The sequence below is a fragment of the Lepisma saccharinum genome, chromosome 12, assembly GCF_977018435.1.
Source record: "Lepisma saccharinum chromosome 12, izLepSacc3.1, whole genome shotgun sequence".
Classification (NCBI taxonomy): Eukaryota; Metazoa; Arthropoda; class Insecta; order Zygentoma; family Lepismatidae; genus Lepisma; species Lepisma saccharinum.
This window is the reverse complement of record NC_139240.1, coordinates 23047296-23068535: the sequence shown is the minus strand read 5'-3', so window position 1 is coordinate 23068535 and position 21240 is coordinate 23047296.

Below are 21240 nucleotides of genomic sequence, written 5' to 3'. Positions count from 1 at the left end.
AGTTACAATACATATATTTATAATACTGGAATCAAATATATAACATGACATGAATGAATTTGACATAAATGAAAAATAATAAAATTTTAAGAGAATGCAATGACATACATTAACACACACAAACGCACACCCATACACACGTGTACATACGCAATTTCCAAATTGAGACTAAAATAGAATGCACACAGTTTGAAATATTCGTTGTGTCAGATAAGTGTTTGCAAAATACATGTTTTTACTTTACTTGATTCTTGTTGCTTATCCCTATGAGCTAATGGTCAATTGTTGTCTTTGCAATAAATATAATACGACTTGTTTGAAGTTTTGGGGTGTTGTAGCAAAAGAACATAATCGGGAAGAACATTGCAAACCTTTGCAGACCAGAGGGAGAAGGAACCTTCAAAACTGACAGCAGAGTGGCAGGGAATGTCGATTTTTCGCCGACCTCTAGTATTGTATGAATGTATGGAATTTCTAAATGTCAGTTTCTCGTGGAGATAGCTAGGTGTTTGGAATTTTAATACCTTATATATTGTAGAACATTGATGTAGAAGAGGTCACCTAGACATGTTAAGAATTTTGTATGTATTAAGCAAGGGTAGGATGTGCTGATTTCTCCTGATCGAGAGAACATAACGAATGCAAGAATTCTTTATTTTTTTGCATTCTGTTCGATATTTTACGTTGTAAATTCATGCCGTACACCACACCACAGTAATAAAAAATAGGATATATTAGAGTTTCGATGAGAGATAATTTCGTTTCTCTAGTGAAAAAGTATCTTCTCCTGTAGAGTGATCTCATTATTGTTAGTGCTTTTGTGCACTGTGCTGAGATATGCGCTGACCAGGAAAAATTTGGATCAAAAATAATTCCCAGATTTTTAACCGTTGATGCATAAATTGATGTTTTGGTTTTTCATTTTGATGTTAATTGTGTCATAATTTACTTTTTCAAGATAATAGTTAGAGCCTAAAATCGGCAAATGAAAACTCCACACCTTAAATTGAATATGAAACACTGTATATACCATACCATTACATTGAATTAAATTAGAATTTTTGGATTCAATGGAATCACACAAACCCATTAGTTTGTTAATATATGTGTTTGTGTGTGGGTGGTGAAAGGTGGTAATACATAAGGTTGAAATAGAGAAAGCATCAGCTTGTAGCTTTGAATTTTTGGAAAGTTTGCCTTCAAAACTGGGATATATATTAAATTTTATCATGATCCTAGAGTGACCACCTAGTATATTGATCTAGTAGAGTTCCTCTTTATCACTTTTGAACCAAGATCTGCACCAGTAGATTTTATTTTTACCAATACCCAGCTGCACTGCACCTTTCGAAATTTGGTTTTACTCAGATATTGTTCAGAGATAAATGTTCTTAATGATCTATGAGCTTTGAAGTGTATGATTAATATTAATCAGTTGTATTTTCATTCTGCCTATATTGTGAAGGAGGGAGTACCATATTAGATGCATACTTTTTTACATAATGTATTTCTGAATATCAGTCCTGTTCTTCAATTCTGTACCCTAAACGTGGGTTTCCACAGGCAAAACGATCTTTTCTTGAATACAGACAAATACAGTTAGTTTCCTTTTCAAAGAAGAAAATTGTTAATGGAATGGGGGTGATGGAGTGAGTCATGTTTCAGTCAGGGCAATAGTATTCAAGAGTTCGGCATGTTTTCACGGTCACTCACTGACAGCCTGTCAACCAAGGAGTGTGAGTCCATGGACATTCTAGTTCTTTGGTTGAGACAAACAACCAAAAGAGAACACTTGTTCCAGTGGAGTTCCTTCTGGAAGGTGTAGAACACTTGATAACAGGCATTCTGTTATTACAGATTCATATCCTGATGGTGATCTGTACTTGTGTGTTTGACAGGGATGCCCACAGGGGGAGTTCATGATGTGCCTGCATCATGGGAATTTTTGGGGGACAAAATTTCATAGTTTAGCTAGCAATCACACAAGAATGGGGATCGTTTCATTTGATTGACTTGTTATTTATTTGTTGTTATGGATATTATGTAGTTTTTCTTTACCTGTCTGTGTGTGATTGCTGCGATGGGGTTAAAATGAAACACCACCGCTTATGCCTTTAGAATCGGTTTGGAAATGGGGGTGTGCTTTTCACAATTTATACAAGCAGTGGTGGCAATTAGTGGTGCGAGGGGGCAGTACCTCCCACTTTTTGCAACTTTTTCTTGCGCAGTCCTACTAAATCTGATCTACGAAGGGAAAGTAAACTGTCCTTGCCCTCCTAGTTTTGGAACTCAATCACCGCCAATGTATACAAGGTTAAAATGTTAAAAATACGGTTAAGTACACTAAGAATGGCAGTGAGCCTAGGCAGTTTTGTACGTTTTATGTTAGGAAACATGAAATTGAGTGTGCTTTTCTTTATTTAGTCTTTTAATTTGAACTGCAATGAAAAGTTTGAAGTGTCATGCGCCTTTCGATTGTTGGCATTTTCGGCCAATCGTAAACAATGTCTGGGGTTTTCTATGTGGCTTTTCGTTGTCTAAAGCTTACTTTTTGTTGACTATGTAAATTCAAAGGGGAACATTCATTCCAAAGAGTCTTGCAAGCCAGTTCAAATACATGTGTATGGAGTGCATGTGTAATGCCATTCATCGCCAGGATAAGTGGAAACTCACTGAACTTAAACATGTGCATAAAACTAAAAATAATCTTCCCATAAAGTACAAAACTGTGGAATTTAAATTTGGAAGTGGGCCTTGGCAAAATCACACCAATGATGAAAGTGCTTCAAGTTCAGGTTGAAGGACCAGGTTAACAAAATCAGCCTAATGAGAGGATCCTGTTTCTGAAGCTTTGCAATGGAAAACATTATTCACTCTGAGTTATTTAACATCGCTTTTCTACCTTGTGGTTAATCGTGATGGAGAAGAAGGGATTGATCGATTTGATTTGTGTTTACTTTTCTTTTTTGTGCTACTTTTGGCTAATTTGCGAAGATCGGGATGAGTGAATAGGGTGACCAGACGTCCTCTTTTGTCCTGAGATGTCCTCCTTTTTAGGTGTCTGTCTGGCGTCCGGGTGGATTTTTCAGAAATTGGTAAATGTCTTCCTTTTTCGAAAGAGTAGCTATAGCAAAGCCCGTAGCCAATGTGCTGCCTAGAGAATGCTTCTACATGTAACGATCATCGTTTAAGGTATATCTGTTGGGGTGCGTTAAGTATTCGAGCAATGCTCACCTAGCATGTGGGAGCTCAACACGATCACTTTCCCGACTGAGTCATTAATGGGGTGCGGATTTATTGGCACTAGAAACAGGGGTTTAGTGGTGCCAGGATGCCACCCTGGTACTTTTTTCTTTAACTCCTGGAACCACCCTGGTTCTTTATTTTTGTAACAACTATTTTTTCCTTTAAAAGTCTTCCTTAAAATATATGTAAGCCTATATCGAAAACATATTAATTGATATAATAAAATACATGTACTCTGTTATAAATAGCCAGTAAAGCAACCGTTATTTAGGCGAAAGAATCAATCAGCTGGCTGCATTGTGTGGACAATATTCACTCTCAACAATGGATTTTAGTTGCGATAAGACGGTGAAGCATAAAAAAGGGAGAATTTGTGGCTGACTCTCACTTGCGTCCGTTCTTTGTCTAGTAAACGTAAACTAAGTTCAGCAATTGTGAGAACCAACCTCTTTAAAAAGGAAGTGTTCAAAAATTTCCACTCAAGTCTAATCTTGTTACTGTAACTGTATAATTTGGAATATTCTTTTTCTACAAATTCACAGAATTCCTGTAAAATATTCACACTGTATTTTCATTAAAACTTACAATGCACTTCCTACTGAAAAGAAGGAATTTTTCAAGCTCATAAGTCATGTTATGCAGGACATTCTTTGGTTTTTGGAGTTGAACTGTGAACTGCAGAACAGCAGTCTAAACAAAGGACTGTCCTGCGAAAACAAGGATGTATGGAACCCTAATCTAAAGTCTGCGGTAGCACCAGGATTAATCACCTGGGTGTGCTGAGGGGGTACAGAATGAAATGTATGTGGTGCAGCATTGAAAATAAAGAAAACATAATCAACATTTATTAGGCAGCATCTATGACAATATGCTAATGAAACTGAAGAATGCTACTGACTTGCTTCATTTTTGCCTGATTTTAGCACAACGACGACATTTGGAAATTTGAAAAGAACAGCATCTTCAAGGGAGGCCAATGGCATATATGGAGAACTGGAGGATTTTTTTCATAGAAAGGCAAGCAAGGCAAAGCCTTTTTCCACGAAAGGAATATCCCCCACCCAACAGCGTTGCTCTTTACATTGACATCCATTGTTTTAAGTCCACTTGATAAGACTAATCGGGAGTGGACATACAGTTTAAATTGGGATCTGAACCACTATGTGCCTCCACCACGAATCGAACCCCGTGTCCCTTGATTACATGGCTCAAGCAGTTGAGGTACGCAATTCAGTTATTAATCAAATGTCAAATAATTAACAACAACTGCTGAGTGTTCAGTTTACCTGCTTTGGGTAATGGAAAGAAATCGGTAGTATGCAATCTAAAGTTCTGCAATTTGAAAATTAAAATAACACCAAAAAAAAGGTAAAGTGCTCCCCTGTGCATAGCACCATGCCATGAAGGCGTATAGGGGGTGTGTGGGTCACACCCCACACTTTCTTGATCTGGTCGTGAGTGGGGGTGATGTGATCAGCATCACGCCCCTGACCGCCTTTACCCCCCAGGGTTTCCCCCAGGTATCCATGTTATTCGACGCTGGGTGGGCGCCTGGGCCGCTTCCAATGTTAGAAATGTTCCCGGATTTGAACCAGCCAGGGATCGAACCCGGGACCTTTAGCAAGGTAGTCAGACGCGTTACCGACTGAGCCACATACGAAATCATGTAGTCACTTTTATGTAATTATAAATTCACTTTTTTTTTTCTCCCCACTTTTCTGAAAAGGTTTCATTGCTTTGTTACCCCTCTTTTCGTTTTACATAATGCATTGCCTACCTTTCGTCTGCCCAGATACTGTGGTGTCAGGACTATAAGTGCACAGCAACTTCTTAGTTATAATTCCTTGGACCGCACTGTCCCCAATATCGAATTATATTGAGAGTAGGATCAATGCTTGCCTGTTGTAAATAGTGATAGTAGTCTCACTTCAGTCCCTAACATTCGTCCCTCAATATGACAACAACATGACATTATATGACACTGTAAGAGGTAATATTTTCGGTACAATATAGGTTTTGTTTAGGGGGTGCAGAAGAAAATTAATGGTTGCGCAAGCACCTCCTCGCACCATCCCTGTCTAAAGCCTAAATCGATAGAACTTCTAAAGCGTCTCAACGCCTCTCACTCATTTATTTAGCCATTTATAACATTTGTACTTACCAATTCTGCATTGCGAAAGATTCTTCAAGGTGCTAGTTTGCTTTTTTCATGAATTAAGTTCAATTTATGACATAAAGAGTAATTATTAAACCATTGACGTTAGCCCCAAAAAACATTGACGTTAGTCCCACAAACCATTGACGTCAGTTGGTTTTTAGCTGAGAGTTTTGAGGTGATTAAAACAAAACGTCTTTTCGGTCGCTCTCTGATTTTCTGTTCGAAATGAAAAGAAGGTGTGAGAACAAGGTTACAAATTACTTAATTATTATTTCCAAATTATTTACAATTATTACCTTAACGTTTGACGTATCCTCTTTTTTGTATTTTTTAAAATTATTAATATGCAAGTAAGTTGCATATCAAAATGTTCTTGTATTTTTTAAAAACCAAATTGGAATTCGGCATTTGCTGCATGATGGGAGAAATTGAAAGGTTACGATAATATTTATTCAATTTATGAAATACTGTGCAGTGAATATGTCTCGAAACATGCACTCACAAAGAAAACTGATGCCTAGGCTGGGATTCGAATCGGTGACTGCAGGCATTGTGACGTGGTGTGCCAACCACTCTGCCACGGGGGTTCGGCCAGTTCCTTTTCAAGTTGTACATACACGATACAGAAACGCGTAGTGAGAATTTTGATTAAGTAATGCTTACTTTCATGAAATAACGAAGCATAGGTGTAAATTCAACAGTTATCTTGCAAGAAAATATCCAGCTTTTAAAGGAATGGGGGAAGAAACAAATATGAGGTAAACTCTAAAGTGGCTGTCACTTTCCCCTGCTGTTCAAAGAGTGATAGAAATGTTCATGGCATTAAAATCATATTTCTCTACCCAGTGTTAACAACTTAAAAATTGTAATTCTGTGTTTGGAAATAAGTTAAAGCTAATCTTACTTGTTACATTTGTATTCACTTGTGGGGATATTTCATTGTAATATCCAAGAATTAGAAAAGGAGTAAAAATATGTGCTTCAAATTTCAGATATTATTTGTCATTTGTTAAATGACAGATTTGGAGATTGCTTTCTTTGCTTAAAGATAAGAGGAAGTTATTGAAAGAGATCACCTGAAAAGTCTCTGTAATCAAAGTGTTATTAAGATTTTTATATACTGATTAAATTATGAGTAATGTCAAATGTGTTGCCATTTTTTGCAGTTTCCTCTTTTTTATGACTTTGTCGTCCTTTCTTGCCTGCTCTGTCCTCTTTTTTGAATGTGTGTGTCTGGTCACCCTGTGAGTGATGATATGATGAAATTGATGAAGGACACTCACAAACATCCATGCCCAGGCCGGGGTTCAAACCTGGGGTCCTTGGCATCTTAGCACGATGTGTTAATCACTCCACCGTGGGGGCTGGCAAGATGGGATTGAGAAAGAAAGAAAATTCTGGTCCAGATGACATGACGGGTTCTGAATAAATTTTTTATAAGCAGAAATAGGTTAAGAATCGATTTCTTAAACCATACCGTGTTGTTGTCCAGTTTTCGACCTTTCCAAATTTGCAGGTATTGTACACAATGCTCTCCATATGACTGACAAGTTGCTCTGCTAAATGCACAATGAGAATCATTTTCTACCGAAAATGTAGAAGATTGAATGGAATTTAAAATTTAACATGTGACAAATCGAGAAACAATACTGCTCAGTTAATTTGTTTTTGAAACAATGTAAAACACATTACACTTGCGAGTGAAGTCTGTTTAAATTTTGAGGACCATAGAATATGTTCGGTGGGGCATGTTTCCTTATGGTAAAATTGAAAACTCATTGTAAACAATACTTAAAGTAAACATACGGTATAATGCTTAAATGTGTGTGTTACATTGTTTAAAAAAATTTGTCTTACCAAATAATTTGAGTAAGAGATTCGGCATAAAGGGAGGATATGTTCTACCATTTTTGGGAAGAGTTTGTCATAGGCCTTGGGGGATGGGTACCCCTGCTGTTTGAAGCATACTAAAGATTTTGTCGTTTTCTGAATCTTTTGTGTCTTGACTTAAGCAATAAAGTCTTATGATATTGTTGTTTGATAAAAGGTTCCCAGTTTATGTGTCTTCATTTCTTTCTCAGCTTTTACTGGGAATTTACCATATGTTACTGTTCATCATATTAAGAACAATTTTTACAGAACGCAGAGGCAATAAACCCCACCAAGCGACTCCTTTACTTCAAAGGTGAGTATCCCCACACCAAAAGGTGGCAAGATTCCAAGGCTTTTTAGTTTCAGCATTCACGATCAGTAATAAGTCTGGAGTCTGGCCTTTCCAATTTTCACTGTTGGGGGTAAAGCTCTATGTTCTCGCACCTACACTGAGCTATAAATCTAGGTTCATCCTTTCATCAAATGCAGCACACTTTTCATTTTTATGAATTTTTATAAAATTTATTTGTATCTTATTAATAAACAGCATTTAATTTTATCCTGTTACTATTTTTGTTTTGGTACTGCACCAGTATTGAGCAAATATATTAGCAGTAATCAGAAAGCTACACTTGAAGAGTAGGTTCTTTACAACTGCAGCTAATCTTCCAAAAATGTAGCTTTTCATGATTGGGAAAAGAGAGACGCAGTAGTATATAAATACGGAGAAACTAGTACTCACTTTTATCCGCGATCTGTTTTTTCTTCTTTTTCGATTAATTTCAGTGGCCACTGCCACCATCCTCGTTGGAACTTGCTGCGCTGTTGCTTGGTGTGAATCTTTTGTTCGTAGTTCTCTGGCTGCCGTTAGGTGTGCTGCTAGGTGCGCTGTGCATCTTGGTGCGTGAGCATGTATGTACTGGTTGCCTGCATCCGGTTTTCTGTAAACGGTGGCTCAACTTCACCGTAGAGCATGAAAAACTTGGTAAAATCAACTTCCTGGACATCACCATCAGCCGTGCACTTAACAAATTCACAACCACCGTCTACAGAAAACCGGATGCAGGCAACCAGTACATACATGCTCTCTCTAGCCATCCCCCTAAGCAAAAAGCCAATGTGTGGCTAAACTTTTATCGAAGAGCCTTCTCCTACTGTGGCAAAGAAGATGATCTACGAGAGGAGATAGCCACCATCACAGAAATAGCCCTGAAACATGGCTACACTGAATCACAACTTTCCACTTGGTGCAGTAAGGCGGAAATACAGGTCAGACACCCTAACCTACCACAATCAACCCAGCCACAAGCAACCCAGCCACAACCAACCCCCAGCGACCAATATAAATGGTTTGCCTTCCCCTACCATCCCACCACTTCCAACCGCATAGCCAAAGCCCTTCTCCCATTTGGCATCAAAGTAGCGCACAAACCCAACTCCAAAATAACTGATAAACTGAACATGCACAAACGGTACTTCCTCTCCCCCCTTGACAACCCAGGTGTATATGATGCAGAGTGTGAATGCAAGGCTCATTACGTCGGCAGGTCCATCAGATCTGTCAATGAAAGAATCCAACAGCACCTAGCAGATGCGAAAAAAGCCCAACCCACTACTGGTCTTGCTAGACATATCAAATACAATAGCCATAAAATTCAAAAGGTTCGAGTCAAACACACTGCCCACATGCTCATAGACACCAAAATCAAGGAAACGCACGCCATAATGCACTTCCCGCATGAACTAAACATCGATAGCGGGCAAGCGCACCATGCTTGGATTCCACTACTGCAGCAGTTATCGCCCGGAAATAGCAGACGACACACCAAGATGCACAGCGCACCTAGCAGCACACCTAACGGCAGCCAGAGAACTACGAACAAAAGACGCACGCCAAGCAACAGCGCAGCAAGTTCCAACGAGGATGGTGGCAGTGGCCACTGAAATTAATCGAAAAAGAAGAAAAAACAGCTTCGCGGATAAAAGTGAGTACTAGTTTCTCCGTATTTAATGTAGCTTTGTTGTAGCTACATCTTCATGTACCAAAAAGACACTTTGTTCTATGTGATACAGGCTGCTTTAGTACTATTCCATAAGAAATAAACAAACCATATGTGTATTCAAAATAATCGCTTTGCACTTGTACTTACTAGATAATAGATTCAATTTTTATTAACATGATACTCTCAATGGCAACAGACACCAAATAGAAAATTTAATGTACATTGATAATATCTTCAAAGATGATATAATTTTGGCTTATTTAAACAATAAAAATTGCGTTGAATGCAGTTGCTTTTTTTTCCTCAACTTGTGGTGCATCAGACTGTAAGGGTCAGAGCCTACATAATGACTGCCTGCTTCACTCCCACATGCCTGAGCAGAGGTGGGTGATCATCCAACCACTTACGGAATGATATGTCAGCACAACAAACCCCAAATCGTTGTTGCATGTCTCGATGACTGGGTTAGGCTACTCACTCATAGCTCATTAATTTTCTCACGATGTTGGGTGACCTTGGTCCCATTCACTGGAGGAAATCTCATGAGAATAGTTGTTACACTTACCCAGGAGCCCAAAGCCTGATTGATGTCTTAGACCACACAGCCAGAGTGCAGGACAAGTGCATTTGCTAGTAGGTAATAACAAAAGAGTAAGCTTACGGAGGTGGCCATTTTTAAGATTGCCCAGAAAAACATGTGATACTTATGGATTGATAATCTTTTCACTAAACTGAGGACTTTTTTTTTTTTAAAAAAAAAAAAATTACACTAATATTTAAAATATCACAATACTTTATCCAGAATTTTGAAGTGAGGGAGGAGTGGACATAAGGAGCACGTACAGGCATGTTGAAAACTCAGAAAACCTGAAATGTGAAGTTTCATTTTTTAATTGTTGAATTTTTAAAAAGAATTTTGCACTTCTACAATGAGTTTTTCTAATTTTATCTGTAAACATGTAGAGAATATTTATAGAAGCAATTTGTAATATGTATGGCATTCATCTTTCCTCCTTCCTCCTTCTTCTCTCTCTCTCTCTCTATATATATATATCTTCTTTTCTTCCCCTCTCTCTCTCTCTCCCTCTCTCTCTATCTATCTCTCTCTCTCTCTCTCCCTCCCTCTCTCTCTCTCTCTCATCGCTTCTCATTTCCCTTCTCTCTCTCCCTCTCTCTCTCTCTCTCGTTTTTCTTCTCTCTCCCACTCTCTCTCTCTCTCTCGTTTTTCTTCTCTCTCTCTTTCTCTCTCTCGAGAGAGAGAGAAAGGAAAAGAGGTGAAAGAAAAGGACTCTTTTTTCGTTCTTCTTTCTTTCTTCTTTCTTTTTTGCTCTCTCTCTCTCTCCTCCCCCTCTGAGAGAGAGAGAGAGAGAGAGAGCCTCCCTATCTCTCTACTTTTCTCTCTCCCTCTCATCCTCTCTCTAGAAAGGGAAAAAAGAAGAGGTTTCTCTTCTTTCTCCCTCTCTCTCCCTCCTACCCCCTCTCTCTCTCTTTTTCCTCTCTCTTTCTCTCTCTGCTCCCTCTCTTCCTCTCTCTTTCTCTCTCTTTTTTTCTTTCTCTCTTATCTCTCTCTCCCTTTTCTCTCTCTCTCTTCTCTCTATCTCTTTCTCTCTCACTTTTTTCTCCCTTCTCTCTCTCTCTTTCTCTCTCCATTCTCTCTTCTCCGTCTCCTTCTTCTCTCCGAAGAGAGAGAGAGAGAGAGAGAAGAAAGAAAAAAGGAAAGAAAGAAGGAAGGAAGCAAGGAGAGGGGAAAGAGAAAGCAAAAGGAGTAGAGGTTCTTTCTTTCTTTCTCTCTCTAACTCTCTTCTCTCTCTCTCTCTCTTTCTGTCTCTCTCTCGAGAGAGAAAGAGGAGAGAAGAAGGACGAAAGAGAGAGAGAGAGAAGGGGGAAGGAAAGATATCTCTCTCTCTCTCTCTTTCTATCCCTTTTTTCTCTCTCTCCTAATCTCTCTCTCTCTCCCTTTTTTCTCTCTCTCCTAATCTCTCTCTCTCTATCTCTCTCTCTCAGAGAAAATAAAAAGGAAAGAACAGGGAAGAAAAGAGATGAGAGAGAAGTAATTCTCCAAGGAATTACAATCTTGAAAGCATTGTAAAGAAAGAGAAGGGGGAGTGGTAACACGTATCTGTTCCTAATAAATTTTATTGGAGTGGACATAGTGACTAGTTGAAAGTGTCAGGCAAATACATCTAAATAATTTTCTGAATTACGTTGCAGTATCTAGTATAGGAAAGATCAGTGATTGTATTAACTAACTGACTTTAACTCTCTAGCCATCTGCCCTAGGGGAGAAAACCCTAAATAAATCCACCCTGCGTTGGGCCAATCCCCCACACAAGGGTATTAACGGATTCAGAGAAAAAACAGGAGCCTCGGAATGGACAGATCAACACAACAACGACCGGACTGGAAAAGGAAAACGAGAATGGGAACATTAAAGCTATATTAGGAAAAGAAGTTGAATTAAAACAGGAAATGAAGATACGTAAGATAGACGTAATGGGAATTAGTGAAGTAAGAAAGAAAGGAAATGGCATACAAAGGCTTGAGGAGGGATATACCTTGAGATATTCAGGTGTTGGACAAGGAAGAAGAGCAAAAGACGGGGTAGGAATTGTAACAAGTCAGGAATATGAAACAAAGGTCAGTGGCTGGGAACCAGTTAACTCAAGAATAATTGTAGTTAAATTTGATATAGAATATAAAATATCATATATCCAAGTATATGCACCAACAGAAGATGCCTCTGTGCTTGATAAGGAAGAATTTTATGTACAACTCCAGAGGACAGTAGATAAAGAAGTAATGGAGGGACGAAATGTAATGATAGTGGGAGACTTTATTGCAAGAACAGGTAAAGATAAGAAGGTAGCCCATGGTAGTATGGGAAGCTATGGGGGAGAAAAGACATTGAATGTGAATGGCAAGAGATTACTGGAGTTTTGTGTAGAAAATCAGTTGCTTCTTGGAAACTCCTTCTTCCCACATAAGGAGGCACATAAAATAACCTTCCAGGCGGAAGGAAGAAATGCTAAAAGCATAATAGACTACATAATATATACCAGTAGTATTAGGAGAAACATAATGGATGTTAAAGTTATAAGAGGTGCTGAACTGGGTACAGACCATAGATTACTAATAGTGGACACACGCTTCACGAGACCACCAAAGCCCAGAATGAAAAAATACCAAACAATTAAGATAAATGAGTTACAGAAAAAAGAGAAGAAGGAAGAGTATAAAGAACAGGTAACAGCCAGACTGACAGAAGGACCAGATGTAGAACAACTAGAGATAGAAGAAATATGGAAGAGAATTAAAAAGGCACTCATAAAAGCTGCAGAAGAAGTGTCCGGAAAGAAAATAGTAGATACAAGAAAAAAGAAAACATCTTGGTGGAATGAAGAAGTGAAACAAAAAGTAAAAAAACAAAAAGGAAGCATGGAAAAAATATATTATGTCCCAGACAGAAGAACATAGAAGGATATACATTGAAAAAAGAAATGAAGTCAAGGAAATAGTGAAGGAAGCTAAAATAACATCCTGGGAAAAATTTGGAAATATGGTTGAAGAAAAAGCTAGAGAAAAGAATACAAGGCAATTTTGGAAAGCTGTAAAGAACTTGAGAGGAAAATATGGAAAAACAATAAAAACCATTAAAGATGGAGATAAATTGATCACAGATAAAAAGGATGTGTTGGATGTATGGCGGAAACACTATGGTGAAAAATTCCAGAAAGAAAATAATAACCCAGAGGAGGTAGGGGTGATATATGGACCATACATGGAGGTACAAGACTCAGATATAGAAGGGGAAATAAAGGAAGATGAAGTACAAATAGCAATAGAACTGATGAATACAGGAAAAGCAGCAGGATCAGATGGAATAAATCCAGAATTAATAAAATATGGAGGTATGGAAGTAGTTAAGAATCTAACCAAGATGTTTCAAAGAATATGGAAGGAAAACAAAATACCAAATGAATGGAGGAAAAATATCATTATCCCACTACATAAGAAGGGCAGTAGCTATGACTGTAATAACTACAGAGCAATATGCCTCTCATCAGTCGCTTATAAATTATACACAAGGATACTAGAACGACGTCTCAGAAAAGTGGTGGAGGAAGATATGGAGGAGGAGCAGGCAGCATTCCGCCCTAAAAGGCAAACACAAGATCATATATATACCATAAGAACGATTATGGAAAAAATAATTGCCAAGAACAAGGACACATATCTAGCTTTTATAGACCTAAAAGCTGCTTTTGATTCAGTCCCTAGGCAATATGTATGGGAAGCATTGGAGGCAAAGAAAGTACCAGTAAGATTATTGAATGCAATAAAAATTGTATATAATAATCCTGTAGGAACAATTAGAGTAGATGGCGAACACTCAGGTGAATTTGACATTGAGAAAGGCATAAAACAAGGAGACAGCCTCAGTCCAATCCTACTTAATGTCTTTTTAGACAAAATTGCTAAAATATGCAAACGACGAACACACAGAACAAAGATAGGTATGTGGAGATTGAGGCCAGTATATATCCAAGCACTATTATATGCCGATGATATCGTACTGATATCAGATACACCTGAGAGACTTCAGCAAGCAGTGGAAGAATGGTATGAAGAACTTAAAAGGAAAGGCATGAAGATTAATATAGAAAAGAGTAACACCATGCGGGTGACTAAAGAGGACAAGGAAAATGAAGCCCTGAATATAATATGCGAAGGGAAGCAACTAGAGAAAGTAGAAACATATGAATACTTAGGAACTATCATAAGTAGCAGTGGGAAAATTGATCAAGAGATAATAGGACAAAGAAGGCAGCATCAGCATATTATCAAATGAGTAATACTTTAGTGGGAAAAAGAGAGATCAGTATAAAAACAAAAATGCAACTCTACAACTCAATTGTAGTTCCCATCATGGGCTATGGCACAGAAAGCTTAGCACTCCAAGACAAACATCTAAGTAAATTTCAAGCAATAGAGATGAATATCTTAGAAGAACAGTGGGGAAAACTCGAAGAGACAGAATAAGAAATGAAAGAATAAGAGAAGAGGTAAAACAAAAGAAGACAATGACTGAAGTAGTAGAGGAACGCCAGCTGAAGTGGTATGGACATGTAAATAGAATGAATGAAGATAGGAAAGCTAAGCAAGTGATGGAGATGAGGGTTGAGGGTAGAGTAGGAAGAGGCAGGCCAAGAAATACATGGGAAGATAGAATAGAAAAGATAGGATTAAAATATGGAAAAACTAAGAACGAAATGAGAAGAATGAGTCGACACCGGACGGAGTGGATGAGATGGACAGAACGAGGTACCCGACGCTTAACGGCATAAGGGAATGGAAGAGAAGAGAAGAAGAAGGATATGATCATATTTTCTTATATGGTACACAAAACTAAAACATGAATTTTTGTTTTGTTTCGAACAGATAGGTTTGGTCCGTAAATTACGTTGCAGTAGTCTAGTATAGGAAAGATCAATGATTGTATTAACTAACTGACTTTAACTCTCTAGCCATCTTAAACCTAAAGGTTTATGGCTGCAGCAACACAGGCCTTCCACCTGTCCCTATTCTGAGCAAGATCTATATATTCTTTTCCATCCCTACTCATTTCCTTTAGTTCCATCTCAACGTTGTCCCTCCATCTTCGTCTTGGCCTTCCTACAGGTCTTTTACCATCATGTTTCCCAACAACAATCCTGTAAACTCCTCTTTCCTCTCCCATTCGTGCAACATGGCCTGCCCACCTAAGTCTTCTGAGATTTAATTATTCTAATAATATCTGGACATGAATGCAAATTATATAATTATATAACCTTCTCCACTCACCTGTCTCCTCATCCCTTTTAGGTCCAAATATTTTCTTAAGAGTGGCCTGGAGGTTGGCATGAAAGTAGTTTCCTGGCCCGATGCGATATAGAGACACCTAGCGACATATCAGAGGACTAGGAAGAGAACCTTCCTCCCTTCACCACCCCCTCCCCTCCGCGTGACTCCCGCAGTAAGGTTTCCAGGAAAAGGACACCCACCTGTTTCTTTTCATTCTGGTTTCGGAGGCTAAAATTTCTCCACTGGCAAAGCAATTCGCATTTCACTGCTTGCTGGCTGACTCTTGCATGGAGTGAGAAGTGGCAGGCTCCAGAGACAGAACCTTCATCACTGAAGTTTTGATTGAATAAATTTGGTTGATTACAGTGGCTACTATAATTTTGTTCAATTTTCTTGTTGAGGTTGGAATTATCAATTGAGAGTAAAGAAGGAGGTAGAGAATATCAGTTGAAAGAAAGTATTTTTTTGAAGGGGGTGTTTTTTTATACAAAATCGATATATAATAATAATGATAATAGTAAGGCAAGAATTAGTAACAATTATTATTTCAACTATTAACGAATCGAGTCCCTATTAGAGATGGGCAGGAGCGAAACTACCTGGAATTTAAAAATGGGAAACGTGGACATGTGTAATAACATATGGAAAAACTGAAAAGGAGAAATACGGACAAAACAATGTAACAAAATGTACAGTAGTAACAAAGATGTCAGGAAACAATAGTTTAATGTTGAACTTACAGTTTGATGAAGTAGTTTTCTTTGTTATGATCTGACTTAAGTCCCTTTGCACAGTTCTCATCGTTGGAGTTCACAGCAGCTTTAATCGGCCAAGGTTGATTGATTTTGTTTATTTTACTTCGCCTTTCTGCCACTCTTGGCTAATGATGATATGATGTAATCGATGAAGAGACACTCACGAAGGACACGTATGCCCAGACCGGATTCGAACCCGGGACCACTGGCGTCGTAACGAAATGAGATAAGTACTCCGCCACGGGGCCGGCTAATCGGCCAAGGGTGGGGACAAACTCTCAGTGGTGATGGGTATCCCCTGTGGAAACATATGACCAGTTCCTGCATCACATTAGTTGCTCTCTCCTATTGTGATTTTTCCCAATGTTAATTGATTGCTTCCCAAGTGAAATTTCAGTCCAACTAATTATAGTATGATCTTCAAGATCAGCACTATACGTGTTACAAAGTACTCTTAAAAATATCGCAGTGAATTGGTCAAAATAAAGTGACAGAATTTTGAGGAGAGGCCGAGCCTCTGTGGACCCACACATGGCTACGCCAATATACGTAAGTAAACCCGTGGTGCTACAGCCCCTGAGGGCCAGAGCCCACCTACCGACTGCCGGCCTCACTTCCAGTCCAACCAGTTATGTGCGGTCAGCACGACGAACCCCTAATCTTTGTTGTAGGTTTCCGTGACTCATCCATAGCTTCCCAATCTCCTCACGATGGTGGGTGGCAACCGGTCCTATGCACAGGCCGAAATCTCAGGAGAAAAGTTGATACGTTTCCCCTAAGAGACTCGAACCTGCGCGCGTCCCGTAGACGGAACTCAAAGCATAATGCATCGGACCATACAGTCACAATGCAGAACAGCAGGCCCGTAGCCAGAATTTTATTTCGCGGGCGAAGGCTCATCCCTTATCAGCAGCTGCCATCTAAGGGCGAAAAAGTGGGGAATAGAACCCCTGAAGATGAATTTCTCAGTATATTACAAGTTATTGTACAAGATGTTTAATGTAAGTAAAATTAATCACCGCTATACCCTATTTTAATTACATATTTGTAGGATTTCGGAACGGTCTTCAGCCTCACCCCCCCCCCCCCCCCGGTCACGTGCCTGCGGGAGAAAATATACATAAGTGCTGATCCCTTATTCTGATTGGCGTTTTAAGAATAGAATATCCTTCAGATCATCTCTAAGACATGGTCTTTTAAAAATCAGTTCTAGAGAAGAAACCTTGTCCAATTCACGTTTTCAACTTGTTTCCTTGTGTAGTTTTTAAAGCAGAGAAAAGTTATCACAATTGGTAATCTGGTGAACAAGATCGACGTCGAATATGTAATTGAAACAAAAATTTTAATGTTCGTACCACGATGGTTTTACTGACTGAAAAGTTTATGTTTCACAATTTTGATTGAGCAGAGAGGGCTCTCTCACTGCACCAACCGCCGCCAACCTTATGATAATCGTTTGAATATCTTGAGTTTCTGTTTTAAGTCTACTTTATATACAGATAGACTAATCGGGACTGGATTTATATGTATAGTGCGATTGAACTAACTATTAGGCGTCCACCGGATACCAAACTCGGGACATTTTAAATTACAAGGGTCACCTTTACCATTATGCTATAGGGGATGCAAAATATATCTGAAACTAAGAAGAAATTTTGAATGGAATGTAGAACGTAGGAGGCACCGTTCACATTGAAGGGGAAGACGCCAGGAAATTCTCCCTCCACTTTCCTAACCTGTACATCTCTAATTTGATTCTCAGCGAAGGCAAGAATTTTATCCAATATTTTATATCACTTTTGTTATTGTTAATGAAGAATTCGAAGTAATAATTTGTCTTTAAATCTCAAGTTAGAAAGTCAGCAAAAATTATGTTTTTATACTAAATTTTACATTAATTGAAGATTTGCAAAGAAACAGTAAACCTTTTTGTTGGTTGATTGATTTAGTGTTCTAAGTCCACTTTATGCACAGTAAGGCTAAGCGGGACTGGACCTACAGTTTAAAGTTGAATCCGAACCACTATGTGCCTCCACTGGGTATCGAACCTTGAACCCCTTGATTACAAGGCGACGACGCTACCACTGCACCATCGGGGAGGCCAGTGTAAACCTTTTCGTAATCATTCCACTCCAAAAACAGATGTTTCTGTTAGAGCCACATCAAGTTTGTTTGGAAGTAGTGATGTTCTATGACACACACACACACACACACACATATCTCCTCAACAGGTCCTATAGACCAGCAATGTCAAACTCAATTCGTGAGTAGGGCCGCATAACGATAATGTTAAAAACTATCCGGGCCACACATCTAGAACCCCAACACCTTAAAATCCAGAACTAAGTGGTTCGGCCCAATGGGGCCGAGGGGGGGGGGATTCCAGTGATTATTATTGCAGCATCGATATGTAAATTATATAGACCTCCCCCCATATTTTTTCATGGTTATAGTATTTTACATGTTACTTTCGAGTATAAATTGGTTACAATTGTAACTGTTTGTTGCAATTATAGTTTCGTTTCGCACAGATTTCACTGTTTTTTTTAACAAGCTTCTCAAAAGTCTGCAATAAGTTTTTTTGTTAGCATGAAACTCTTAATGCAGACAACAAATGTTTTGTCAGTCATTCTTGATCATTCGGCTGTGTCATTAATCTTAATTATGGAAAACAACTTTTCACCAAGCCAAGTGCAACCAAAATTAATAAAATTTCTACAGCAAAATAGCTTATTCGAGGATATTGCTATTGGAGATATAAGAAAAATCAAGGATAGCCCACCTTTACGAGTTGCACTGCAATTAAATAAGTTCCATTCGAAGTCAGGACTTGCACACGCATCATCAAAAGAAAAGGGAGCAGAGATTATTGCCCTTCGCACCCTCTGAAGTCTTGAAACCTGTTTCCAACTTCATCACGTAGTATTTTTACTGTGGACAAATATTCCTGTCATTCCTGGTATTCCTGAGAAGTTGGGAAGGACAAATTATAACTTTATTAAAAAGTTTTAATATAACGAAAGACTGTAATTTGCAAAATGGCCTCCACTTCCTTCAAAATATCTTTACTTTATCAGGGTACACAATTTCTACGCTTTTCAGTATTCACTTCACAACAAAAGTAAGCATTTCACTTGAAAAATCTACATTCCTCTTCTATAGTCCTTTTCTTACTCCAACGAAGTTTGGGTAGCAATATGGTTCTCTGAAACTTTTACAGAAACTGGCTTTTCTTCCAGGTAAATCCTTGAAAATCAAGAAACAGACTCATAGGCAACAGAAAGTATGCACGCTGCCCTCCCCAGCTGGCAAGATATTTTTGTACTTCAGAAGTAACCTGTAAATCAGCTTGCTTAGTTGACACAACACCTAGTCTATAATGGAATGTATACCTGTGTAGGGAAAATTGGTCAATATGTTGAAGTTTGGATGAGTTTGTGACTACATCACGTAGTTAAGGTCGGCAAAATTTGTAAAAAATAGAAACTGCCCTGGCGAGGAAATTAATGTCAAATAGATAAAGAATATAATATTTATTGAGTATGAAGTTACTTTCAGTTGACGAAAGTAAAATTCCTGGTAATATTTTGCATTTTATTATAAGTAGTAATAATTCTTGCATAAATCTTCTTTGGTACTGTCATTCAAAGTCGTATTGCTTACCAATATTTTTGTGGAAATAAACAATTTGCGATTAAACAACAACCTTATTTTCATTACATAATTCAAGTTATTTTGTGATCTCATTATTTTCATTATTTAATTTTTGTACTTGGTAAGTCTTTCGGGGGAAGATTGGGACACCTGGACCCCCTAAATACGTCCTCCGCGGTAGGGGTCGAGATAAAGTTACTGTGTCACTGGTTCCAATTCACGGTAAATATGCTCTGCTTCTCTACACTCAAACATACACAAACTCATGGCCTTCCTGCTTTCTTGCCTGGGAAAGAGGCAATAAATCAAGCTGTGACAGCTACGGGACCTTCTGACGAGAGGACGGAACCCAGCTGTGCAGAGGATTCAAACACCCGCGCGAACTAGCTCTCACCGTCAGCCTGAGGCAATTCGAACAGAGACATCTAATGGCCAAGCGGCGAACTATGATGAATGAAATTCGGCTGAAGCGGCCGTATCTTTCGCCGTCGATAATACATGACATTTTTAAACAATCATTTTTGGCTGTGCAAGTGACTTTTGAAAGAAAAGCCCTCCCCAGCTTAGTCGTAAAAGGATTGAGCATTACGTTAGTATGCATCATAATGGCCATTTTCGTTGGTGCTACCCACAAATCGTATTACCATTCTGTGCATATTTACGTATTTCCTTATGGGAAATTGAAAAAAATAATGGAATTTGTGCACATTTATCGAACTGAAATTTCATAAATGTGTCATGTACTCAAAGTTTCATAAAGTAAGTTCACATCTACTGTGTGTTTTCCGGCAAATTTTTGTCCTAAAACGTTATATTCAACAAAATGCAAAAAAGCCCATGTTAAATTTAAGCACTTTCCACGACGACCTTCGCCAAACTCCACCTCCCTCTTAAGGATCTTATTTTCAAATATTCTCAATTTATGTTCCTCTTTCAATGTAAGGGATCAAGTTTGACATCCATATAATACTACAGGCAAAATTACTCTTTGTATATTTTAACTTTTAGTTCCTCAGATATTAAACGAGATGAGAAAAGTTTCTGAAGGGAAAAGTAACATGCATTTCCTGAATTAAGCCTGCTTTTTATTTTCTCTTTAATATAATTTTCATTTGTTAGTATTATTCCTAAGTACTTGAATTTGGAAACTGGTTCAAATGAGTTGTTATCAATAATTATATTTTGATTATTACATAACACTTGGTTTTGGCCTGTAAGCATATATTTAGTTTTCTCTTTGCTAACTTCCAAACCTATCTGTTTACCTGTTTTGAAAAATATTTTAGCATTATTCTTAATTGTATTTATATCATCCCCTAATAAGTCTACATCATCTGCATATGCTAACAACTGAGTCACACCATTTAATTTTAGTCCTTTGTTAGTTTCTTTTACCTTCCCAACAGCATAATCTAGGGCAAAATTAAGGAGCAATGGAGATAATGCATCTACTTTTTTTATTCCATCATGAATTGTAAATTTGGCAGAAACATTACTTTCTGTTTCACTGGTGCATGCTTTTATCATGAAGCTTCTTAGGTATTCCAAACTCAACTAATATATTATATAAATTATATCCTTTGACCGAATCATATGCTTTTTTGAAATCAATGAAAAGCTGATGGACATTATGATTATATTCACACTCTTTCTCAAGTGTCTGATTTGAAAAATTTGATCTGTAGTTGATCTGTTACTTTTAAATGAACAT